The sequence below is a fragment of the Macaca thibetana genome, chromosome 13, assembly GCF_024542745.1.
Source record: "Macaca thibetana thibetana isolate TM-01 chromosome 13, ASM2454274v1, whole genome shotgun sequence".
NCBI classification, from domain to species: domain Eukaryota; kingdom Metazoa; phylum Chordata; class Mammalia; order Primates; family Cercopithecidae; genus Macaca; species Macaca thibetana.
Window position 1 is genome coordinate 11,270,375 of NC_065590.1, and position 27,984 is coordinate 11,298,358.

Genomic DNA, 27,984 nt, shown 5'->3' on the forward strand with positions numbered 1-27,984 from the left:
AAAGGTACTTTTCTCCAGTGTGCGCTGTGAGAATCTGGTAGGGTTCTTGGAGATACAACTCAGGAAAGTGAGTCTAAGGAATCTGCTTAAGACTGGCACCCATGGAGGTTTGCATCCTCAGCCTTGTCCACCTGAATTGCCTTCAGCAGTTCATTAATTATACGTTACATTTTCCTTCCTTGGTACTGTCTCCAGAATCTTCCTTGGCTTCTGCTCCAGTGAGCTGAGGTTCTCTGTAATCACCCGTCGCTCCAATTTTGGGGGCAGTAGTCTCTCTTGTGACCTCAATTCTATGATGGGCCTGAGAAAAGTTGTTAATTTTTAGTTTGCTCAGCTTTTTCTGTTGTGAGGACAGGAATGATGATTTCCAAGCTGCTTCTACGTCAGACTCAAAATGAATTCTTTATTTATTACTTGCTTTTCTACCTGCATACTATCATATAATACCAAATATGAATAACATTCATAATATGAATAACATTCATATTAAATATTAGAAAAGGTGGTTAGAAAGATACCATTCTTCATACAGATTACTAATTCCTCAATGCTGAGAAAGCCTGAGCAGCTTATGTCAAGCAGAAATATGTATCATTAATTTTTCATGGCTAAAATTATTGATTCACCTTTGTGAACATTTCTCTGGCATTAAATATATTAAAAAGTAATGCAGGCTGGGCGCGGTGGCTCAGGCCTGTAATCCCAGCACTTTGGGAGGCCGAGGAGGGTGAGTCACGAGGTCAGGAGATCGAGACCATCCTAGCTAACACGGTGAAATACCATCTCTACCAAAAAGATACAAAAAATTAGCTGGGCATGGTCATGGGCGCCTATAGTCACAGCTACTCGGGAGGCTGAGGCAGGAGAATGGCGTGAACCCGGGAGGCGGAGCTTGCAGTGAGCCGAGATTGTGCCACTGCACTCCAGCCTGGGGAACAGAGTGAGACTCCGTCAAAAAAAAGGAAAAAAAAAAAAAGGTAATACATATGTCTTGGATATGTTTTTTACTGGTCAATACACAATTGCGTTGTTGTTGTTGTTTTAAAATTCCATTTACGTTTCATATTCTCCCTCTTTTGTTGTGGATCCCTGGACGTCTTGTGTCTTCTCATTCAGAATTTTTACCATGGTCTTACCAATGCTTTGTAAACTCACTAATCCACGAAACAGAGCCTAGGCCTGTGCAAACTGAAACTACATGAGATTTTCATTACCCGAAATGTTATAAGTTTACTCTCCAACTTGTAGGAGATGTCAAGTGTTCTGTTTTTTAAGCAATACAATTGCTTCTTAAGATTATTTCCAGTGAGTGTCTATGTTTGATATTTCAATTCTTAAGATGTTCTAAATATTTATATTTTAAGTTAAACATCATTTCATTTATATATTAAAAAATAGAATAAAACCTCACCAAACTGTACTTTGCCATTGAAGTCTCAAATAAAGTGCTAATGCCTCCCAGCTTGGATATCCTCTGAAAATTAATTATTAAGGCTTTTTATTTATTCTCCAAATGTGGTTAAAAGGCAAAGCTAAAGATACTTCGCTGTACAATAACCATAGACTTTGTGCTCCTCCAATATATAAAAGGTATTTTTGTGCTTATTAAAAATATAAATTGATTAGTAAGAAAAAGGCCTTTTCTTAGGTCACTGAATCATGATTATCTTTCTCCATCCAGCAGCTCTGAGTTTGCACATCAGCTATAGATGATGTGTAAAGGACCAGGGATGAGAAAAAGACAGCTATATGATATTGACCACATCAGCCATGAACAAGGGCTCTTCTAAGGAAATGCTCACTCCAGAGCCTTTACTGAAGGACTGCATCTTTTGGTGTTATCATCTGTGGCTTATCAGTAGAGAACATATATCTTTACATTTATGGAGCTATGTTTCATTAATTTATGCATTCAGTCACTTCTTCACTCTGCTGGGTCCATGATATGACTCAGGCTATTCTGTTTCCTGGGACTATAATGGTGGATGGCAAGGACTGTCTTCAGTGAAGGAGTAGCTCAGAGACCCTGGAGGGTACGTAAAAGTAAATACTTAGAAGAAGTGATAATCACTATGATGGGGGTAATTCCAAGAGGCTAGGGAACAACACAGTGGAAGAATACAAATAAGACTGGAGAGAAGGGGAAAAATAGTGTTCGCATAGGAGACGCATTTCAAGGTCACATATTGCAGACTGATGAAATAATATTGAGATGAGGAAGAGGACTGTATTCCAAGCAAAAACAGAACCATAAGCAAAGGACTGAAAATTACAAATAACCTGGTATGGCTTGAGTATGATTAGGGAATATAGAAAAGTGTTTTTGTGTTTTTAAAGTAGAAGAATTTGAACATGCTTACATATGAATGTGGGAAATAGCAAAGGACAAGCGTTGTTAATAAATAGGGAAGAATCCAATAGGATGGATGAAGGCTTTCTGCAAATTAGAAACAAATATTTAACATGGAATTAAAGAGAGCAAGCAGTTATAAAATTATCTTGTCAAGTTGCACTAAGAAACACTTTGCTGTATTTTCAACTAGTAATAAGAAAAACATTTTTCTAGATTTTCAGCTACATAAATAAGATTAATAGAAAAAGTGACATTTTATCATGTACCACATTAAATATCTGCAAAATAATAAACCACATAATACACTTGTGGCAAACCCAATAGATTGTTTAATGCCTTTGACCACCAGGGCCTTGATTTCTAGCATCAAAGACAATAGACAGTGGATATTACATAGGGTTGATGATTGGCAAGAAATAAATGGTGGGAAGTTATGGAGAGGTGGTAAGACATCAGTGTTGAAGAGAAACAGGGACTACAATGAGCATGAGGCTTACATGTAACCCCATGGAGGAAGAGAGCCAAATAAAATCAAACAGGGGTTAATGGGCTGGTACACTAGGATAAGAACTGAGAAGAGGAAGATTGAGATGCAGATTTACTGACAGTAAAATAATGAAAGGTAAAGTCAGAGAAGATAATGCAGAAATTCAAGAATTTGAAGACAGAGGCATTTCAAAAGCCCCTAAAGATGGTAAAATTAAGGTAGGTTCCCAAAGGAGCTTCCCCCAGTTACTGAAGAGGATGATTCAATGTCAGCGAAAATGTTATGGTTTTCAGATACACAGCACACACAGACACACAAAGACAACAAAATTCATTTGGCAGAGCAGAAAAATCTTTGTGTCAATTTTCCATATGTTTCCTGTGCTTATCACGGGCTATTTCATAACCTTTTCTAGCCTTCAGGCTTTGTTATTGAATTTCAGGTTTCTGGTTCTCTCGTTAAAATGGTGCCTTCTCATATGATCTTCTGTGATTTTCACAAACGCTGGATCCTGAATTACGAAAGGTAATAATTAAATTTAAAAAATAAAATGAGAGGATTGTACCTATTATGTCTCATTTCACTGCTATGTGGATACTGTCTCCCCTTCATATTCACCCATCTTCACCTGTTCGTGACACCACGCGTGGACACTATCTCCACGTGAAAATCTTTCCTAAGCTCACACTCCTACCCTAGCTGAATTATTTGCCTCTTCTCCTTGCTACTGTAGCAACCTATGCGTACCTCTAGCAACCCAGGCACCATGCACCAGTGTATTATGACTGTCCTCTTATATAAAGATCTTCCCCAAGAACTTCAAAACTTTGAGGTGAGTGATATCTAATTCACCTTGTTTTCCCAGTACACAGCAGTTACTTGATAAATATTTGTAGAACTGAACACTCTTGAGAGACTCCCATGCTCTGCTTATATTTGTGGATTGTAATCTTTTTTCCTACCAAAATTATAATAGCTAATATGTGTTGATTGCTTACATACCAGGCACTCTGTATTCAATGTATCACTTAACATAGCCAACCTGTCTGTTACACATTATTCTTCCCATTTTACTAATGAAGAAAACAATTGTTTTCATACACCACTTAGAGTAGTGTATGAAAGTAGTGCATTCCTTGCATATGATTGCAGGGATTCTCACTATAGAGTCACTTGTTTGTGTTTACTGACCATGGTATGTCACCTGAGGGGTACCACCACCAGTAACCACGGCTCACAAAAGGGTAGTGATTCTTTCTGGAAGTAGGAAGGCTGAGGTGTACCATCAAGGAAAATTGTAAACATTTCAGTAAAAGGAAGATGTGCTTAAGTGAATATTGATCAGATAGATGGCTTTGAAACCCACTGGATGTGGGGTGAAGACTTTTCCTTGTCTCCTCACTGAGAATCGCCATTTGTGCCGAGACTGTGGTGTCACCAGCGATCCAAAGATGAAATGTAGAATAAATGTAGCTCAGAATGTGCATTTCAAAAGGGTAACTTTACTGGGTGAGGCTGGTAGTAGAAAAGCCTAGCAATCTTACCAGAAAATGCATCAACCTGTCTTCTCATTTCCTGAGTTTAGAAAAAATAATAAAATGGCCCTGATAAGCAAATGCTTGGTGGATTTATTCCCTGAAGAAGAGGTTAGACTTGGGATATATAAGTGGCAAGAGGCTAGGCCCATGGATTGAAAGATACTCGCCTGTGTGGCACCCAGAACTCATAACTGGCCACGTCCTATCTTTATAGGCAGGATAAGTAGGGTGAGATTGAGTTAAGTACCACAACTCTCAACCTGTTTAACAGCCACCTGGTCTTCACTCACAACAGAGAAAAGAGCCGTATTTTCCTGATGTAATGCTCCTTTCTTTACCGTGATGACTTTCTAAAGCAATTCTACAACTGCTCCAACAATAAGAAAATAATCATTGAAAAAACAGAATACCAATTTGAGAAAAATAATTCCAGATTTATAGGTCAAGGAGAATTAAGGTGCCATATTGAACATTAAGGGTATCTCTTCTTCCCCTAAATCACTAATAAATGGTGACAAATGACACATACACATACACACACACACACACACACAGAGAGAACAAAGGATGGAGGGTCATTAAGAGAGAAGAAATGTTTAAAAAATACTCTGGGAGATGAGGAACTGATGGAGAGGTGGTAGAGAAGCTACCTGGGTAAAGGGAAACATCACTGGGAAAACTGCACACATGTGACTTGGGCCTCCTTCCAGAACCTCGTAGATGCTCTAAATTTAGAAATGCCAAAGAAAGCAGGACATGTTGTAAAATGTTCCAAACAAGGATAATATCTGAAAGCCTATCCCTCTACCATTTCTCATCACCTTAGCTCAAGGAAGCTGAATACTTTTCTCTAGCCAAAAAGTGGGAGTCTCAAGGCATTCAAAAGACTTTAAATGAGTGGTACTGCTCACTCTCCCTGAAGATCCCTTTGCTCACCCTTCCTGAAGTAAAGATTCCCCCATGTACTCTCTTCATATATACAGAACCCCTATGCTACATTCTACTATCTCTCACACAAAAAATAAGCGGCTTATTTCAGAGTGAAGGTGTTAGAATAAAAAATTGCAAAGGAAGTCCTGATTGCCTGATTATTAACATCTTATATTGGTATGGTACATTTGTTATAACTAATAAATTGATTTTGACACATGGTTATTAACTAAAGTTTTCCTGTTTCAGGATCCTATGCGGGATCCACCACATTTCATTTATTCACCATGTTTCTCTACGCTTCTCTTGCCTGTGATTGTTTCTTAGATTTTCCTTATTTTTGATGAGCTTGACATTCTCTAACATCAGGCATTTTGTAGAATATCCCTCAACCAGGATTTGTCAGATGCTATTCTTACGACTAGACTAGGACTATGGTCTTTTTGGAGGAAAAACACATAAATGAAGTGCTGTTTTTAACATATCATATCAAGAATACGTGGTGTCAACATGTTACCCTTGATCACCTGGCTGAAATACTGTGTTTTAGGTTTCTTGGCTGTAAAATTACTCCTCTTTTGCCTTTTTTGTGCTGTACTTATTGGAAAAAGTTACTGTGCACTGGTCACACTTCAGGAGTGGAAAGCTGAAGTCAGAGTAGTTACATAAATTATTGGAAATTCTCCTACATGCAAGAGGTGTCTCTTTCCCCAGTTATTTATTTAATTATTTATATTTATATTGGTATGAACTTGTGGATATTTATTTGACACTTTGGTTGATAATCCAACCCAGTTATTTATTTTGTTGCTCAGAATGTTTCAGTTTTGACCATTAGAAGCTTGTTCAGCTGTCTCTTACTTTCCTTTGATACACCCCCATTGGTGTAATTTTTTTTTTTTTTTTTTTTTTTTAGCTTTCTTACTTTCTGGCACTATAAGCTACTTGTTTTGTATATTCCCTGTTCCAACCCTAGGATAGACTATTTTTGTAAGGAACCCTGGATCCCCTTATTGAAGAATGGTATTAGAAACGAAGATCTTGGCACTGGGCATTATTACTTCCTTTAACATATAAATAGGGACCAAGGATCACCAGACACTTACATAAATCTTGGAACAAGAAAGAGAAAAATAAAATTAAATACTCAGCAAGTGATCCTAAGAACAGCAGTCCCCAACCTTTTTGGTACCAGGGACCGGTTTCTTGGAAGACAATTTTTCACAGACCAGGGTGGGGGGATGGTTTCAGGATGATTCAAGCCTGTTACATTTCTTGAGCATTTTATTTCTATTATTATTACATTGTAATATGTAATGAAATAATTATACAATTCACCATAATGTGGAATCAGTGGGAGCCCTGAGCTTGTTTTCCTGCAACCAGACAGTCCCATCTGGGGGTGATGAGAGACAGTGACAGATCATTAGGCATTAGATTCTCATGAAAAGCTTGCAACTTGGATCCCTCACAGGTGCAGCCACAGTAGGGTTCTTGCTCCTAGGAGAATCTACTGCCCACTGATCTGACAGGAGGTGGAGTTCAGGTGGTAATGTGAGCAATGGGGAACAGCTGTAAATACAGATGAGGCTTCACTCACTCACGTGCCACTCACCACCTGCTGTTGCGGCCTGGCTCATAATAGGCCATGGTTGGATACTGGTCTGTGACCCAGGGTCTGGGGACCCTTACCCAAGAAAGTAGTGCTAATTCAGGGTATACAAAGAAAAATATGCAGCATCCTCAGTTACAAGATATTGCATCCAAAATTTAAGAACAGCATGCTAGGAAAAAAGTTAAATTATTTGCATAAGAAACAACTCAAGGAAAATAGAAAAATGACAAATGCAATTAAAAAATTATTTTGAAAGTCAATAGAAGCATCGGAAAAATAAAGTCAAAACTCAGAGAAAATGATACCAAAAGTCATAAGATTGTAGTATATATAAGAAAAGATAACACTCAGCCATTTATCAAAGGAGCTCAACCAAGGGTTCTAGAGTAAAAGAACAGTCAGACTGGTGAAGGAGAAGCTATTAAAGAAATAATACAAGAGAACTTCTCAGAGTCAAAAGTTATACATCTGGATGGTTTTGATGGTTGAAAAAGACCATGTCTAGACACATGATTATGAAATTTAAGAACACCAAGAATAAATAGAATATACTAAAAGCTTTTAGAGGAGGAAATTACTGGGTCCTTAACAACGAAAAATAGCATTAGATTGGCATTAGATGTCTCAAACTCAATACTGGATGTTAGAAAAAAATATGGAACATTTTCAAAGCTCCAAGTGTAAATACTTTTTCATTTTGGAATTCTATACCCCAAGAAACTTTCAATTAATTATTGGATTAGAATAGAAACATTTTCAAACATATGGAGAAGTGGAAAATGCACATTCCATTAGTCTTCCTGAGGAGGTTACCAGATGTCCTGGTTCCAACAAAATGAAGGGGCACACTATAAATGAAAGGCAGGAGGATGAGAGAGAAAAGAAGTTGTGGGCTTTCCTTGAAGAAACAAACGTAAATGCCAGAATGACAGCTCTGCAGCAGGACTCACGGAGCAGCCTGTCCAGGATAATGTTGCAGGATAAGTGTTCTAGGAGGGTGATATCCAGAAAAAATGTGACATGAAATTTTGCACTATCCCTGAAAATCTGAATAACTCATACAGGCTCCAAGGGCAGACAATAATGCAATTAGAAATGCCAGGAAATAACCAAAATTGCTATAATCAGAGCAAAACCAAAACTGTGAAGGAATGCTCTTATATAATACCCCTTGATGTATATGATATCTATACAGTTGAAATAATGTCAACCCACTTAATTAATGACAGTTGCGTAACTTAGGAGCAGGTGAGATGAAGGTGAATGCCCTATATAGTAAAGCCTTCATTTATCAGAACAGGAAGTCAATGTACAATGCCTAAGTTTGAGGAATTCATGAATGGAAAAGCCTAAATTGTAACAGTGGCAGTCTCTGGGAGAAGGGTTAGAGTACTTCTGGGAAAAGAAAGGGATTTCTGCTTTTTTATATATATAATATTTTTCTTTTATAATAATATAAACATCCCTTTTTTCTTTTTGAAGTATGTACATGTGCTATTTGTATATAAAATAAAAATGCATTACCATTTAATATATACATACAAACTTAGGCAACTAGTTAAATGTTCTATGGGAAAGGAAACAGGAGTTTTCAAGTTCTCTACCTCTCCACTGAGGGAGAGAGAGCCTCTGTGCTATTGATTTGGGCATTTTTAGCATATAGATGGAATTGAAGCCATAAAGTTTTGAGTTCGTCCAAAGAGAATGTGGAAGCACAAGGCAAGAAAGCCTCCAACAGATTCCAGTCATACACGAGGTAGGTGTCATACAAATTGAGGGAAGAAAATTGAGATTGATCAATGATCATAATATAGCTGACATTTTGAGTTCTTAGTTTGTTTCAGGGAATGTCCTCTTTACATATATTAAACCATCTAATTCTCTCCATGAGGTTGATACTATTATCTATATTTTCCAAATGAAGTAAATGGATATTTAATTGATTATACACATTTCCCAAGTTCATAGAGTTTATGCTTGCAGAACCTGGGGTATTAAACAGGCATTCTCTTTCTGGAGCTCATATTCTTAACGATCCAGTTATCCTATCCTGTGGAACCCTGCCAAGAAATCAAGGATCGGGAACTGAGGGTTCCTTGACTTTAATGCCCACAGCAGCCACTGGCTTGCCTTGAAGAAGTTCAGCTCCACTTGTACAAGGGATGGGGATTTTTTCAACAAACAGTAATCAAACGTCTGAAATGTGCAAATCTCTGTCTTGGAACACATGTGAAAATAGAGAGAACTAAGTATGTGGCTCTTATATGCAAGAAGCCCATACTTGAATTGAACTTCCCATTCATGACATTCAAGATCTGGAGAAACTATTACAGTTAACACTTCTTTTCTTCTGCCCCACACATCCCATTAGAGAAAAGATGTCACTTTTGCCCCCCCAAGAACTATATTCTCCAATTAAGAAATTGATGCTGATTTTGTTATCGTTTTTAGGCTCTGTGTGCATAGGGATATCTTGATTATGCTGATTAACATTACTGAGTTTCTAGATTATGCAAGTGCCTTCATTTCAAATCTAGGGATGTTGCAGAACAGCAAATTGGGTTAATTTGACTTTTATTTCAATTCGTAAATGTACGTGTTGTGTGTATGTTGCGTGCATGTGTGTATCGTGTGGACACACATCCAGGGAGCCAAGAGCTCTCACTTTATGATAATGCAAAACTTCTGCTACTGTAAAATGACACTTCCCATCCTTACAAGAGTCCTTTTGTTCCTGGGTTTTCTCTTGCTATATTTCCTGAGATTTTTTTCCATTCTTTCCATTCCTTTGTTTTTATTTTTCTCAAATCCCTTCTTTGCTGGTTGTTCTTTCAGGAGACTCTGAAGTGCACAAAGGGCTGAAGTTACCACAGCATAAAAATGCCAGGAGTTTAGGAGCTACTGAGCAAATAAAAGACTGATGCAGAAGCAAACACCTTCACAGAGCATTTCTATTCTGTTCTAGCCTCTAGGCAGATCCATCTTGCTCGCTCTTTTTATTTCATGCATATTGATTCTTGGACTGTTTTGGATAGATATCCGCTGTATCTCCTCACAGAAAAAAGTGAAGGCATATAGATGTGCAATTACACTAGTTTAGCGACACAGCATGATGCATACAGTGAATAAAACACATTCTTCACCGGAAGTTTGAGCTTTCAGCAAACAGCCTGCCCTAATTTGCCCTAATGTTCTGTCCTCTGAGCGATGGCAGTGATGAGCAGATAATGGTACAGGGGGCTCCAGCCGAGCTGAATGGAAGCATACTGAGTTCAAAGCACTTTTGCTTTAAAGCAAACCCCTCATTAAGAAACATGCAGTGCAATATCGACTATGGTAAGGATGGAGGCAATGGCGAATGAAGACAACATTGGTAAAAATAGCACACATTTACTCCCAGCACCAGTATTTAATCCATTATGAAGTCATTTCTTTCCCTTTTTCTAATTCAACATTCCTTTTAAAAGCCTCCTCCAATGTCATTCAATGAAAGCATCTGTGATTATCTGAGTAGCAGGCTGCAAAGCCTCAGATGAAAAAAGTGGTTATTCCAGCGGCAGTCCTAGGAAGCCCAGCGTCCACTGCCCTTCCAGCCAAGAGGCCACCTTTGGATGCCATCTGAGACCTGGTTCCTCCTGCTATCACACTTAACCTTTATATGAAGTGTTCTCCTTCATTTAAATGTGCTATAAAATAAGAGACTTCAATAAATACAGCACCTGAACCAAGTGGGATATGAGTGTATAAATGTCTCCGAATAGTTCTTATTAATGGTAGCCTGGAGCCACTGCTGTAGCAACAAAGTCCTCAAGTCTAATGAACCATTACAATGAAGAGAAACAGTGACTTGATCTTAATTCCACCCTCTAGAAACGTTCTCGTTGAAGTTGTCTTACTGAGGAATTATTCTAAATATACATAAGGATATTTTCTCAATTCCAAATGTGTGCTGTAGCCTAGAATTTTAGGTTTAATAGGTTTTCCCTTGATTTAGTAGAATTGACAACTTTGGTGATCTATATTTGGAAATTTCCAAAGCAGATATCCTACTCCATGTAAAATACTGGCTCCAAGGTCTCAGCTTTTTTTTTTTTTTTAAAGTGATTGTTATTTTTCCATGACCTCATAATAGTTAATTTTAGGACCTGGAATTGTCAACACTTTGCTTCAGCAGAGGTAAAACTGCTACTTGTGCAGACGTCATGGAGGAGGAAACATAGAAGCCGTCCAGGTGGCGTTCATTCATGTGATAGAAGCAGCCCTCCCCACCATTTTGCACCTGCTCTTGCCTACTGCCTGGATCTGGCTCTATTACAACATTCTGTACCTTGGTCTTATATTCTCCTCTTGGTCTTACATTCTCTTGTTGGTTCTTCCATCAAATTGTTTTTCTCCTGAGAATGTTCTTGCCTTATGTTTTTCTATAGTTCCAGCATATGGACAATACCGGTCACACAGTAGGCATTTAATTATTGCTTTTTACATGAATACTTAATGAAAATCATATCTAAACTTACAGAACTACTGATCCATCTGTGAGGAATCTTAATCAGTGGCACATTTGATGAATAAGGAAACGTATCGACTGCCTAAAAAAATCCATGTCTGGAGTAGCAGACTCGGGAGCAAAACTCAGCAAAACCTGCCCCCTCGCTTTGGCTGCTTCACTTGTTTGCAAAGCTCCTTCAGAGTCAACGTGCATCTGAGCCTGAGGTTTGCCCTGAAGTGGAAAGATGGGCGAGAGCAGTGCTTGCCTGAACTGCCAGGGATTCTAAAGCTGCGCCAGGGTTCCGAAAGAGACAGAGAGAGTGCCAATGTTGGTTGGCGATGATTACTGCCTGAGGGTGTGAGAGTGTTGGTGGTTGTGGTGGGAGGGTCTGAGGATCGAGGGCCACGCATTTAAATAAGCTCCACATTTCTGAGCACCTGCTTTGTGCAGGTCATTGTAGCACAGGCTTGGGCTAGGAGTGGCATTTGAAAATGAATGAGGAACCTACCTAAGATCAAATATTAAGCAAGCTGGAAAGCTGTTGTGAGTTTATAAAATGGTCACCGGACTCTGAAAAGAAACGTGGCATCCAAAAATCTGGGATGGAGTTCAGAAACATCTCATTTAGCAGCTGTGTAATGCTGGGAAGGTTACTTGTAGTCTCTGAGCTGCAGTATCCTCGAAGGTATTAGGGAGAATGCCTTCAATAGTCAATAATAGACTAAAGACAGCTTACGTTGTAGAATAATTTACTGTCTCACTTACCCCGAAGTAAAGAAGTAGGTACTCCTGGAATGGGTGAGCTGCAGCAACTGTTGATGATGCCTCTGCACAAGTAGCAGTTTTACCTCTGCTGAAGCAACACAGGGACCTCCCCGCTTCGGCTCTGTCAAGTTAAGGGTCACAGGGTGGCTGCACCAGCTCCAAAAGTTCAATGCACACACAATGATAATCCAAAGCAAAAAATGGGGAGGGAAGGAGAAGCCTCTCCTTGTTGGTCTCTCATTATTAGGGGAAAAAATATATCCCGGAAATCTCTCTACAATTCACTGGCTGGAATGGACGCCTTCGCCCACACCCCCAACTCAATCCACGGTGAGGGGAAGCCACTCGCACGGCTGGTTAAAAGGAGCAGGATTCATACCCTGGGACCTGGCCCCCTGCAGCTGCAGACCTGAATGGAGTGGGAACGCCGAGAGTTAGGAGGAAAAGGAATTGGTGTTTGTTAGGAAACCTATCCATCAACCCTTCCTGAGGCTTGAGGTGATGGGAACCAAAGTGCACTTGGTCAGCTATAAATCAGTATACGAGGTAAAGTTATTTCCATCATAATTATTTTTGCCGACAGTGAGTGTTTGTACCTGGAGCATTTCACCTTATTTCTTCACCAAGAGAAACTCCATAATAATAGGTTATCCAAGAAAGGGAAAAATATCAATTTCTTTCTTGATTTCTAACCTTAGGTAACAGATCCGGTAGCTAAGACAGTGAGAGCCTCTGTGCATGTTCTCCAAGGGCACTGCGTCCTGTGCCCAATGGAAGGCAAGGGGGTGATGGAGAAGAAGCATGCGGGGCAACAAGCAGAGCTGAGGCATGAGTGGATGTTACCTGGGGGCTGCCCCACTCCTGCAAGTCACCCTTTCCTGGGAACATTCCCTACACGTGTGTCTAGACTGTGTGGCCCAGTCCGCTGGTCAGAATGAACTGGTCCCAGGGAGGACACTGGACTGTAGCTGGTTCATTTGTTTCCTTATGCCTTGAAAATTGGGAATGGAGAGACACAAAACTAGAATTTGCTGCAGCAGAACACCCTACAAGACAGAGCTGTGGTGGGAAGACCCATGTCCTTCAGCTCCTGAAGTTCCTAGCATGGGCCTGGCCCTTTAGATTGCATGGGAGACTAGGAGTGTGCTTACGAGGAGAGTAATTGTGAACTAAACAAGCTGTTTTCTCATCCCCCGCTCCCCTTTTTCCTTTAGTATTGTTCACCTTTGACCACTGACCCACCACTACTGACACTGAGTCAGTGGGTCTCTTCCTACCTTCAGGGTTTCAAAATTTTAGGTTCTGAGGTGAGAACAGAAATAATTCCATACACATAAAATAAATTTGGCCGTCCAATCATTCCTCAGTTTGATAAAGTTTATCTGTCTGTGGGTAGAGAAGAATCCCAGGGAAATCAATGAGGGCTCAGATGTTAATGGTTTTTACCACCACGTACGCACATTCTCACACACACACATACATGCATGCAAACGCACACACAAATCCATGCACATGCTCACACAGATATACATGCACTTGTGTACACACACACACACACACACACACTCTTTACCACCACTCCCGCACCACCCAAAATTGATCCTAGACTGCGGTGATGAAACTCCCAATTTAGTTTGTAGGATCTGAAAGCAGAGAAATGGTTTCCTCTTTCCTTGGAAGAGCCATAGGACTCCAGAAGAACAACTGTGCAGATGACTAGACAGAAAAACATTAGAGTTTCACTGAGATCCTGGTACCTCGGTACACCATAGGAGGAGAAACAATGCACCGGTGTGCAGCCGAGCAAGGAATGATACCGAAGAGGCGACAGCTCCTGGGTCTGAAGGGTCTACAGACACAACAGAACAACCACTGACCTGGACCTCTCCACAGATGTCAGTGTGGGCAGAGGTCCCTGAGGACAGAGCCACGCTGCAGGCCACTGAGGTCCTCTTCCCTTAGATCCATATGTAAGTATGAGTGAAAGGCGGCACAGCTAAGGGATAACTGCAGTGGGATGGGGATTGAGATAGAAAAGAAATGAGTTTCAGAAAGGGAAATAATATTTCTGGCATTATATATATATAAATAAGTTTGTGAACTGAGATTTATACTCATGATACATTCAATAAATTTCTTTTTATGCTTAAGCCACATAGAATGTAATTTTTCTGGAGGTTTTTTTAAAAAAAATTATTTGTTTTGCTTCAATCAAAATACATAAACCAATACCACCAGACATCTCATCCAGGTCTTTGTGTTGCTGCCACCAGACAAGCAGTCTGTAGGAGTTTTTGAGTTTTTCTTTCTTTCTTTTTTTGTTTTTGTTTTTGTTTTTGTTTTTTGAGACAGAGTCTCACTCTGTCGCCCAGGCTGGAGTGCAGTGGCACAATCTCACTGCAACCTCCGCCTCCTGGGTTCAAGTGATTCTCCGGCCTCAGCCTCCAGAATAGCTGGGATTAAAAGCATGCACCACCACACCTGGCTAGCTTTTTGTACTTTTAGTAGAGACGGGGTTTCACCATGTTGGCCAGGCTGGTCTTTCACTCCTGACCTCAGGTGATCTACTCCCCTTGGCCTCCCAAAGTGCTAGGACTGCAGGTGTGAGCCACCATGCCCGGACCCTCATTTTGTTTTAAATAAACTTTTTATTGAAAAAGTACATGCATACACAAAAGTATGCAAATCATAATCATCCGGCTTGATGAATTATCACAAATCAATTACCCGTGTGACCAACAGTCATAGCAATAAATTGAATATTACATCTCTCAAACCCCTCCCAGTCATTGCCACATCCATTGTTTCCAAGGATTAACGCTAGTCAGACTTCTCACGTCACTATTAGCTTTGCCTATTATGGACTTTTATAGCCACAGAATCAGATAAGTATCCATTCATGTCTGATTTCTTTCATTCTATTTCTGTTTCTTTCCCTGTGCCTCCTCCACCCCACATACAACACTTGTACACTAAATACCCCAGTCATTTCCTACACACTTCTGAAACAGTATACATTTATTCACTTATTATTTATTTTTGATCTATCCACAGTGTAATAATTTTGGACAGTAGTCTCGTTTGCCTTACCACTGTAATTTCAATACATAACAGTGCTTGACATCAGTAGGTGTTCAATAAATATTTGTGAGTGCATAAATTAATGAGTTGAGCATTGTCTCCGAAATGTTTCTTTCTACAAATATGTGTTCTCAGCCTGAAAAAGTATTTGGCTGTATTTATCTGGCTTCTCTTGTTTACAAACACTGCCGTGTCTTAAAACACTTAGAAATGATCCTTTTTGAGTTTGAAGTTTGCTGTTGACATTAGCATATTTTCAGAAATGGGAGAAGTGGCTGTGAGCTCAGAAGCAGACTGTTTCTTTGTACTTTTGTGCAGTCATCAGCAAATACCATGACTGAAGGAGGCAGAGCATCATGAAGTAAAATGAAGTGCATTTTGGAATGAGCTATGTATTTGATTTGGATAATTTGGAAACGGGGCCTTCGGTGATAACTTTAGTCACTGAATAAAACAAGGCTTGTGAGACAGGCTTGGCATACTGAGTTGAGTTTTTTACGCTAGCAATAAAGAGGCAATATCTTACTGTGTAGCCTGTATTGTGGATCTCTTGGGTTCTCATATTCCATCAACATTTCTATTTAAGGAGCAGGCGACTGCACACTGTAGGAGGACTTTCTACTTCTCAATGCATTTTCTACCCTGTGAAAGAGCTGAGTCTTTCGGTAATAGACAAAGTAGCAAGACAACAACTGGCCTCCCCCTACCGCCACTTCCACAACCCACACTGAGGGACAAGGTCCACCCCAGCTGCTCACTGGGTAGAAGCCATGCAAACCTGGGTGCCTACTGGATAGAATCAAAGAGGGAGGCCACTCTGCTGTGGGAGTGACCTTTGACATATCAGCCCACCCAGTAGCAGAGCTCAAACCATTGGTATTCTCTGAATTTGATAAACCCTTCCTCCAAAGGGAGGAGCAAGAGAAAGGTGGAGTCATAGAGCCCCACATAGCGTAACGTCAGGTGGAAACTTTCACATTGGTTCTATAGATGGGATCCCTTGGAAAAAAGGATTCTTTGCCAATACTGTCCCAAGAGCACAGAGAGGTTTGTGGAAGTTCCTACCATGTAAGCCATGCCAACCTGGGCAAAAATAATATTTTTTTCCCACTCTTAGGTTTTTCCCTATCATGTCTGGGGTCACAAAGCAAGTAGATACTGCCCCTCAGCTAACCTGCTGTTTCCTTCCTGGGTAAAGTCACCATCTGCTGAAACAGCATTTCTCACCGTTCCTGTACCTGCCATGGCCTGGCTGTCTGTGGCCAAAGCTTTAGGTAACATCAATATTTCCATACTTTCTTGTCTTATGCCCCTAATTTAAAAGAAGCTAAAGCAAGAAACAAAACCCAGGAAACAAGAAACATACGAACATCAAAATTGTGCTTTAGACTGTTTTTCCACCACCCAACCCTAGGAAAGATTTAAGCTTTTCATTAGTTTTTCACAACCAAATTTCAACTTTGAGACAGAGACATACTGGCTATTCACCAGAACAATATTTTCAAAGTGTATTTCATGATAGAATAACTGTTCAGGATATTAATAGTTGTTCAATAAAGACAGGATCAAACATCATTAGAGGTTATACAAAGAGAGGCTCAATATATCAAAGACATGGGGATGAAGCAGATTTCTTGTAGCATGGGACTTTATAGAATCTTAGACATGCCCAGTGTGTTGTGATTCTCTAAAAAGGACTGTATTTGGAAGTAGTTCCAAAACCAACTTGACCACCAAATACAGTGATTCTAAGAGCATCTTGTGGTTTCTATAACACTCTTTGATCAGTGCTGTTGTAGAGAATAATAATTGAGCAAACTCCACATCAGTTAGCACAGCATCAAATTTAATAAAACCTTGACCCTTCTATCTCTTTTGCTTTTTTTTTTTTTTTTTTTTTGAGACGGAGTCTCGCTCTGTTGCCCAGGCTGGAGTGCAGTGGCGCGATCTCGGCTCACTGCAAGCTCCGCCTTCCGGGTTCACGCCATTCCCCTGCCTCAGCCTCCCGAGTAGCTGGGACTACAGGCGCCCACAACCGCGCCCGGCTAATTTTTTGTATTTTTAGTAGAGACGGGGTTTCACCGTGGTCTCGATCTCCTGACCTTGTGATCCGCCCGTCTCGGCCTCCCAAAGTGCTGGGATTACAGGCGTGAGCCACCGCGCCCGGCCCTCTTTTGCTTATATAAATTAATATTAAAGACCTGTTGTAGTTAGGAAGCATAAATTTAAACAGATAAGAAAACAAAGACAAGGAGCCAGAAATGGTTTGAAAAGTGATTCAAATTGTTCTTTTTCAAAGAATTATCTGTCTTTGCAAGATTCAGAATCTCAAGGGAAGATTAGTTGATAAGACTGTCCCATTTCATGATCTTTGTTTTTCCTTTGTCCATATTTAGAGAATTGAAGAAATATCAGCAAACTCTAACTCAGAATCCCATGTACTAAACTGATTAAAAAGAGAGTAAATCTATTATGGCAAAGATAACACAGAGACAGTGAAGTGAACTGGAAAGAACTTTTACCTCCTCCACGCATGATATGACAGGGGTGTCTGCTGCCTCATGATAGCCCTGTTTGTCTTAACAAAGCATGATGAGTGCAATGGACAATCCTGCTAGGAGCAGTAACTGAAACGTCAAAACAGAAAGAAAGTAACTAGTATGGTTAAGGTGACTGAATGTAGGAAAACATTTGTCTTCATACTCTGCTCAAAACGTGTGGATGAGCATACGAAAAAATCCAACAATAGAGCTATCTAAATGATGAAAGCCTTCCATCTGTTAAATTTTATTTCTTATTATGCTTACCAATGCATGCTTGTTAAATAGCCTCTAGGCCCATGTTAATATCAAGATTAAAAACATAACTTATTTTAATAATATTACCCAAGTGAGACAGGTGGCAAATCTACCACTCAGGAAGAAATCAAGCCTGGAAACAAACAGAATAATCCACAGCACAACTAAGAGAACAATAAGATCACTTGGACTCAGGAAGGGGAACATCACACACAGGGGCCTATTATGGGGAGGGGGGAGGGGGGAGGGATTGCATTGGGAGTTATACCTGATGTAAATGATGAGTTGATGGGTGCAGCACACCAACATGGCACAAGTATACATATGTAACAAACCTGCACGTTATGCACATGTACCCTACAACTTAAAGTATAATAATAATAAATTAATTAAAAAAAAAAAAAGAGAAAAATACTCAAAAGTTTCCAACAATTCATGAACTTATTATTAAGATAGACAAAATAACTATTCAGGCTGTTTATAGTAAATTTCTTAATTGAAGACCATCTTGCAGTATTTTTCATGCTGTGAACCCACTTAAATTTGGCAAAAAAAAAAAAAAAGGTAATGAACTTCTTCCTTTTTGTTCCATTCGTTAAGTATAACTGAAAGCTAGATAGCCTCAGAAAGCAAGAACAATATTTTCATCTGCATAGCATTCCTTTAAGTGTGATATTACTCTTGATCCTTCAGTCGATTATTGTTTATTTCTGCAAGTCAACAGATTCCACTCAGTATATTTTCAAAATTTGAACATATGTCTATTTCTCTTTTCTACTGTAGGAGGTTCTAAGCATTATTTGTGTAACCAATCAAAGTTTTCCAATGGCCACAGAATACTGGAGATGTCTTATCTTAGAATCATGAGACCAAAAGTTTAGAACATGAGGATTCTTAGAGATAATCACATTCCCACATTTTACCATCGGAAAAAAAATGAGGTGAAGAGGTTTGCAGAGTATTGGAATTTATCTGGCCACGTCTCGAAAGGCTAATCTAGTCCCCCATCTTTCCACATCTGCTCCCACAGCTGATTCCACTCTTCTTTTTACTTTTTATTTTTTTGAGATGGAGTCTCAGTCTGTCACCAGGCTGGGATGCAGTGGCGCGATCTCGGCTCACTGCAAACTCCGCCTCCCAGGTTCACTCGATTCTGCTGTCTCAGCCTCCTGAGAAGCTGGAACTACAGGCGTACACCACCATGCCCAGCTAGTTTTTGTATTTTCAGTAGAGACAGGGTTTCACCATGTTGGCCAGAATGGTCTCAATCTCTTGACCTCATGATCTGCCCACCGCGGCCTCCCAAAGTGCTGGGATTACAGACATGATCCACCATGCCCGATGGACTCCACTCTTCTTACAGCATCAGCTCCTTCCCGGTCCTCACACCACCTGGGCTTCAGGCAAGAAGAATTTTAGTAATCTCCTGTCTCTTGTTAGGTAAGGTTTGAATCAAACAATTCTTGTATTATCTATTGGGCTGCTGGTCTAAGTCCTCAGTGGTTTTGGTTTTTGTTTTCAGTTGGTTTGTTTTTTTGATGATTTTATTTAGACTATAGTCATGTATACACATACATACATGCAACCACACCCACATATGCACAGTACACACACCCACATGCACACAACACACACATCCACATGCACAGCACACAAGCACACACCACATACATATCACACACACACACCATGTGCATGGCACACCCACTCACATGTACACCCCATACCCACCCACATGTGAAGCGCACACACCACATTCATAGGATACACACACAACACATGCACAGCACAAACACCACTTGTGCAGTCCACTGACACCACAGGCACAGCACACATACCACACACAGCATGCATACCACACTCCCACCTGTACATATACACACCCATAGATGCACACTACATGTGCAGCACACACACCACATGCACAGCACGCATACCACCACATACCCACGTGTACACCACATACATACCCACGTGTACACCACATACATACCCACATGCACATCACACACACATCATGTGCATGGCACACACGTACACCACATGCACTACATACACACCCCACATGCGCAGCATGTACACATGCACATGCGCAGCACACACACCCACATGCACACCACACACACTCACATGCATAGCACACACACACGCCACATATGTATCACAAACACCACAAGCTTTCTCATCTCCAGGGATAGGCCCTAAACACAGGCAATTTTTCTCTTGTCAGCCAGATGCTTTGCTGATTGATCTCACCTTTGATTATATTTACTCTGATACCTTATCCCTCTGGGTTCTGCCTGTCTGTCAGGATATCCTAGTATTGGATTTTGGACAATCTCAAGGGTGATTGAATTCTATAATCCAAGACCCAAGGCCATTGCTGCCTGACTGAGCCTCTGCTTTCAGCCAGGCATACCACTCTGCATCTGGCCCCATGGTGCGCGTGGTCCTCGGCTGGGTCTCAATATAATCCAACCCCCCTCCACCTGCTCAGTCAAGTTATGGATACCTTGCCATGATGAAAAAGTTGAAATATTTAAACACCAATCTTTTTTGAAGTTGGCTATTCTTTCTTCCAAATTCTGTTAAATCTAATAACCCACAGAGACACACCTAAATTGACAGAGATGAATGCCTTTCAAAGAAATGTAAAAACTTATTTTGTAGTCTAAAATATATTTTCTCTATGCAGATAAAGCTCCAATAACCGAGGATTTATGTCACATCTTCTTTAAAAAGTGTGTTCTCATAAGATAGAGGCATAAGCTGCACAGCGAAATGCCAGAATTGAGATTGATTAGCCCAGAAATGCACAGAAGTGCACCCAAGATTCATACGTCCTCGTGCCTTGAGCTAATGTAAAGTAGCATTATTCCATGGGAAAAATAATTCACAAAAGAACTGAATATATGAAACTGTTATCCCATGACAGAAAGTTAATACGCAGGCAGAAGGTGTTATTTGGTGGCTGTGACAAAGCAGTATAAGAGATTCTAAATTTTTAAGAGTGTTCTTTTTCTGTAAATTAACTTTACCCATCAGAAATTTTTCCTGTAGAGGAGAGCTGAAGATTGGATGTCTCTCAAAATCAGAGAAAAAATGAACCCAAAGGCAGCAGGCCTAGTTATGTCTGGCAATCACAGGAACCTGAACAAGTTCAGTTTATTATTCACTAGGAAGTTAGGGAAGCACAGGATGAACAGTTGTATACATTCCTAATATAAGATATTCAGCTTCTTAAATGAAGGCAGGCTGAAGATTTTAGGGGGTTTTTCTCAGAGGCCCCATAGTGCCAAAATGTAAACTCAGAGAAAACTCTAAATAAATTGCTTTGGGATTATTTTAGCTTTCCTATTATAATTTAAGCCAATATTTGCATGTCAAAATCTGGACACTCCCAACATTAATTGCAACTCAACCAAGCCACCTATCCAACATAGATAACCTGAATTGAAGAGGGTATCAGGAAACAGTGCGTGTAGCTACGTTCACAAACACCATGAATCCTACATCAGCTCACTCCAGCCTGTGCAGGATGCTCATGTGGGTGCTCATTTACGATGCTCGCCGCAAGGAGGAAGTGAGGTGCAGTAGAAAGACACGAGCTAAGTGGAGAGACCTGCGTATCCTTGAGCAAGTCACTTGAACTCTCTAAACGTTAATTGCTTCAATTGTAAATTAGAAACAAGATCTACTTTGAAGACGAGTGCATTTAGAAACACAGCGACTGATAAAAAGTGAGCACTCCAAAATGCTTGTTTCCTCTGTCTTCTTCAAAATTTAGATGCAAAAGAATACTCTGACAGTGTCAGTGAAAATTTCAAAATAGACCTTGCATCCTTTCAATAACCTTCCTATACTCTTATTGACCAAGATCTGTTGTGTGTCATGGAGGAAAAATTTTTTCTCTACCCTGTTAGTTAGTGTCTAGGGGCCTGTGAATTAAATTAGCAAATGACAGATTCACAGGAGAAAAATCATACATTTAAAATTAATATTTATGGGGCATGAGCATTCACAAAAAAGAAATGATACTCAAAAAGGCAGTTGAACGTGGGGGCCTGTATACTATTTTAATAAAGGAGGTTTGGGCTTAAAGGGAAAATAAATTGTGGGGAAGTGACTAGGAAACACATAGGAGGACTAATGGAAGATAAGATTTATTTTAGCAAGGGGTGTTTATGCAAACTCACCTTCACAACAACTCTCCATCTCTAATGACCAGAATTGCTCTTCTCTTCCTGATGGGAACGGAAGGGAGTGGGCATTTTCAGACAGGGAAATGTATGCCCTGTTTTCAGACACTTAAGGGAAGGCTTTCACACCTCTTCTAGCGTGTGCTGATTCTCAATTACCTGCAGATCAAAATAATCCTTACGCCAAAGTTCAAGAGTTAAGTTGTGTATGTAACCTACTCAGAATAATAGAGAAAGATCCAGAAGAAACATTGTTTGCAGTTGTATCCTAAAGACATGGTGAGGTTTCTGATTTCTGGAAGGCATCTCGCAACTAGGTTTGAGTACAATTCAAAGAATGCTTTTACAAAATCAGTTGTTCAAAATAATTGCTTAACCTAACAGAGGTTAAATAAACTTTCAGGTCAGCTTTTCTTAAAACAAAACTGATGTATACGTCTCTGAGATCTTGCCATGAATATTCATCATATTCACCATTATGTTATTCTAGGGTGGTCCTGCCAGGCTAGACCTCCCAGTAGTGATGAATATTAATGTTGTTGTGGAATGAGGTGTAATCCTGCATGCATATGAAAAAATGCTTGCTATTTTTAAATTTGATTAAAATTTAATCAAATAGTTTCCATTTATTTCACTGAGAGGTAGTTTGCTGTAAAGTCTTAAGTTTTTGAAAAATTATAAACAGGAGAAATTGCAACTCAGAAATTGTAGGCTCCTCTGTTCACCTGGGTCACAGGAAGAATCTAACCCACTAAACAACACTAAATAGGGCGAGACTTCCAGGAGACTGAGTTCCTTCGTAACATCCCCATTCCAGAAAAATCTTGCAATCAATTGATGCATACAGTATTTTTTCTACTATCAAGTGGGTTCCATGCCTTCTGCTATTTCCAGTTCATCAATGCAAGGTCATTAGTCCTTCCAAGCTATGACACTGGAGAATATGTGTTTCCAGGTGGATCTTGGCATAAATAATCTTTAAGGATTTGTCTCTGCAATCATTGTGATTCATTCTCTTTTTATCATTTCCCTATTTTTTTTTTTTTTTTTTTTACTATTTTCCCTGATGGCCAGAAAAGAACATTTCTGGGTTTAGAAAGGAATTAGTTCCTAGTGTTTTGTTGTTTTAAAAGCCAGATATTGCCTGAAGTCAGGCAGGGAAGATAAGGTGTAAATTCAAAGTCTGATATACCTCCAAGTCTTTTGAGTGGACTTTAAATCAATATTATAGATAATCAAAATGCTACTACATCCTGTAACTCTTGCTATTCCTGTTTCTGGCTTCTTCAGATTGAAGACCACCAGCTGCAATGAATTATGCTGAACTGCATGGTGGTTTTGTGACAGTAACACATGAAGACCAGAATGAGACCACAAAGTCCACTTGAAACTTGAAGTTAGATCTCAGGGCTTCATTTTTAGCAACATGTATGCCTAGTTGGATGCAGCCATCTCCAGAGGTATTTGACAGATATTGTATCTCTGCTTTTGCAATCCTTCACCTTTGGTGGTTTTTCTTTTTTTTCCCTAGAGCATCTCAAAATTGTAATTAGATTCCTTGTTGTTGATGGCATAAGTGGGTTTCAAAAAGTGCTTGTAGCCTTGTTTAATTTCTTAATGAATAAAATCAATAGCACACACTTAAGACAAAAGATCTTAATCATTTATTAAACATTTACCTGATATCCAAGTTTCTATTAAAATTGTGTTACTATTATTCATAGCTTTTGACAAAACAATAAATAAGTGACCCTTACCCCTGTTTCAGAAGTTCTTTGATTTGCAAACACAAGTTATGGATTATAATCAGTAAAAGATGATTCATTCTCTTCACTTTCACACACACTCAACACAGTATCTCTTACTTCTTGTCAATCTCAAATGCAGGCTTAGTATGCCTACAGGTCATTCCTTGTCTTCTTGCAAACTTATTTTCTTTGACTCGGTGTTCCCACTGAGTGAGGAATGACCTTAATCTGTGATGGAAAACATGACACAGCAGGTATCACTCAGATGACTGAATATCTCTGAATATATAATATGCATGCAATGTCTACTACACAGGGATATAAAAGAGATTGCTAGACAGAAAGAAAGCTTCAGGCAGCAAAGCTTCAAACTTTTGATAGCAATTTTATAATGTCTTCACATCTCCTTAAAATTTAGACCAAACAATTAAAAGAGTTTTTTGGATTATTTACAGTCTATTATGAGCTGAATCCCTTCCTCTCTCAATTCATATGCAGAAACCCTAAACCCCAGTGTGACTGTATTTTGAAATAGAGCCTATGTGGAGATAATTAAGGCTAAATAAGGTCATAAGGGTGGGGTCCTAATTCCATAGGACTGGTGTCCTTATCAAAGAGGAAGAGACACCAAGGATGTGCAGGCACAGAAGAAAGGCCACGTGAGGACACAGAGAGAAGGCAGCTGTCTACAGGCCGAGGAGTGGGACCTCAGGAAAAGTCAAACCTGCTGGAACCTTGATCGTGGACTTCCAGCCTCCAGAACTGTGAGAAAATAAACTTCTGTTGTTTAAGATATTCCATCTGTGGTTTTTTGTTATGGCAGCCTTACAGAGTCAATGTAGGGGTTTCACAGATTTTTAAAAAATTATTGAGTTTGATTTATATATTAAAAAAGCTAACTTATAAAGAAATAAAAAGAATAACAAAACCTTTAGCTTGTGAATAATATTTTTTACTGTTAATGACCAACAATAATTCTGGATTGATGACAATACTATAATGAGAAAATAAATTTTTGAATTCCTTTATGACATTGTTTTTAATACTAAGAGGCAGTGCTTTGAACATGTAAATTTTAAATTTGTTTAAATCATAAACAAATCTCATTTATCAGCATGTATAGGATACAGCAAATGCAACCCTACATGAAGGTACCATTATCTCTCATAATATCATCCTGTCCCCAGCTGTCATCTCCAGATGGCTTTTCATGGAGCTGACACCATTCTCTACAGCTTTAAGATTAAGCTAAATAAAGTGATGAATAAATATAAAAAAAGAATTAATAATAGTCATCCTTTGAAAACAATGCCTGAAAAATGTGAAAAGCACTAAATCCCCTTAAGAGATGAACATACAATCATAAAGAACTTGAAGTCCAAAACCAGTTCATGGATGGTCAATGGAGCTTCAGCCACATTGTGCAGCTCCATTCAAATGTAAATATTATACTGAATGGACTTTCAATTTATCTTCCCACTTCCCTTACTTCAGAACAGAGAAATGAAGTCTCTGGTAGCCTAGAGGTTAGGTTCTAGGGAGAGGGGCAGATGACAAAGCTGGTTTATCACAAGGTAAGAGTACATAGTAGAGACCTTTACTTACGAGGGAGACTCCTGAAAGGCAATCTGTTCAGGGAGCAAATTAGGAAAAAATGCCCTGCTCTGAGAACCAGACTGTATGAAGACATTCTTATTTTGATCCTGACTCTGTATAGAGGAGAGAAAAAGAGAAAAAGAAAAAAGCCTTCTCTGACAACTTCAACCTCACATAGATACAAAAGCAAGATAAATATTACATATGTGGCCCTGAGTAACTCCAGCCAAAACTTACGTTAAATAAATTTCAAGTTTGCAGTGCCTCTAGGTGGCTTTCAAAAGCAAACCATCTCTGAAATCTCTGACCATCTCTGATGATCTCTTTATCTGGGTCTAAAACAATTCCCATGAATGATGTATCAGAGGAAATAAGCTTATAAGAAAACCACAAAGCATTTGAGGAAATAAAGCATGATGGGCAAAAGTGAGGAAAAAAAATCATTGGAGAATTACAATCACAAATTTTGCAGACAGTAGAATTAACTTTTTTTTTTTTTTTTTGAGATGGAGTTTCACTCTTGCTGCCCAGACTGGAGGGCAGCGGCTTGGTCTCAGCTCACTGCAACCTCCGCCTCCTGGGTTCAAGTGATTCTCCTGCCGCTGCCTCCTGTGTAGCTGGGATTACAGGCGCCCACCACCACGCCAAGCTAATTTTTGTGTTTTTAGTAGAGACGATGTTTCACCATGTTGGTCAGGCTGGCCTCGAACTCCTGACCTCAGGCAATCCACCCGCCTCCGCCTCCCAAAGTGCTGGGATTAGAGGCATGAGGCACCGCGCCCAACCAGAATTAACATTTTTAAAATATAAATATTTAATATGTTTATTAACATAGGAAGATTATGAAAAGTACAATAGAGGAAAGCCAGAAATATTTGAAGAACAAAATAGAGCTTCTAGAAGATAAAAAGTTTTATAAATGAAATTAAAAACACAATGGAAGAAAACTATAACAGATTTCAAATTGCATGAAAAAACTAGTAAGCTTTAGAATATAAAGGAATATTACAGAATGCAGTGTGGAGAGACTAACTGGAAGCATGGAGATATGAAAAAGAGGTTAGGAGAGATAGGGGCTTGGTGGAAGGAGCTAAGATGCATCTAGTAGGATTCCATAAAGTAAACAGGGTGAGAATAGGAAAAAAAAGTAATTAATGGGTGAGAATTTGCAGAATGGATGGGAGATTCCAATTCTCAGATTTAGAAAGTTCCCCACTTCAAACAAAACAACAAAAAGCTATCCCTAAACACATCATGCCAAAAGAACAATTAGTATGGCGACTGACTTTTCAAAGCAGGAATGAATGCCATCAGTCAATGAAATAATATATATGAAGCAATGAGAAAAATTAACTGTCCATCTTGTATGTATGGAAAATCTATGTCTTATGAATTAACATGAATCAAAATCATTCACAAATCAACAAAAACCTGAGGGATTTTATTTATGAAAGATGCTCATTAAATGAAATTCTAAAGTATATACGTCAGGAAGAATGAAAATGATACTAGATGGGAGGTCTGAGATACAGAGAAAAGAAAGCAAAGAAATGCTAAACTGTTAAAGGTGGGTAAATCTGATATGCATTGACTATAAAACAATAACTGTGTTAAAATAATGGGGATAAAACCAAAGCTGAAATAGAGTACCAGACATCAATAGTATACAGTTTGGGCAGGGAGCAAGAATGAGTGATTCTGAAGTCTATTTGTTTCTCAGAAGAAGGGCAGGGATATTGCTACAATTATTAAAATTTATAAAGCAACTCCCAAAAGAACAGAAGCAGAGAGTGCAACTTTCAAAGCAGCAACGAGAAAAGAAATGTGAACAAAATGAAGCAGTCCTAAAAGTATGCTGGACATGAAAAATCATACAGAAGATATAAAATTACAGAAAAACAAGCTACAAAATAATGTGATAGAAATTTCATCTAAAAATCTTACATTATTAGATGAAATTACATTATTCTTTGACAAAATGTCTTTGTTAAAATATACAGATTGTCAAATGTGCATTTTAAAATTTCACAGTAATAAAAGGATGAAAATAGTCAAATCAAGTCTAAAATTAAGCAAAGAAAGATGGTGTAGCTACATTAATAGCAGATAAAATAGATTTTAATAAAATAAATCTGAGAAAAGATATTCTGATAGAATTCCCCACAAATAGAAATATATATAATGTTGAGAAAGCTATAAGGCAAATTTATTATTCCACCATTTGACTGGAAGACATTCACACTTTTATGTCAGTATCTACAGGTTTTGTCAGACAAAAACTTGGTGGGGCATAGGAGATTGGAAGGACACTATTAACAAATATGATTGAGCATCTGGTAGAAACACAAGGACTTCAGGTCTAAAACACCAAAAGCAACGGCAACA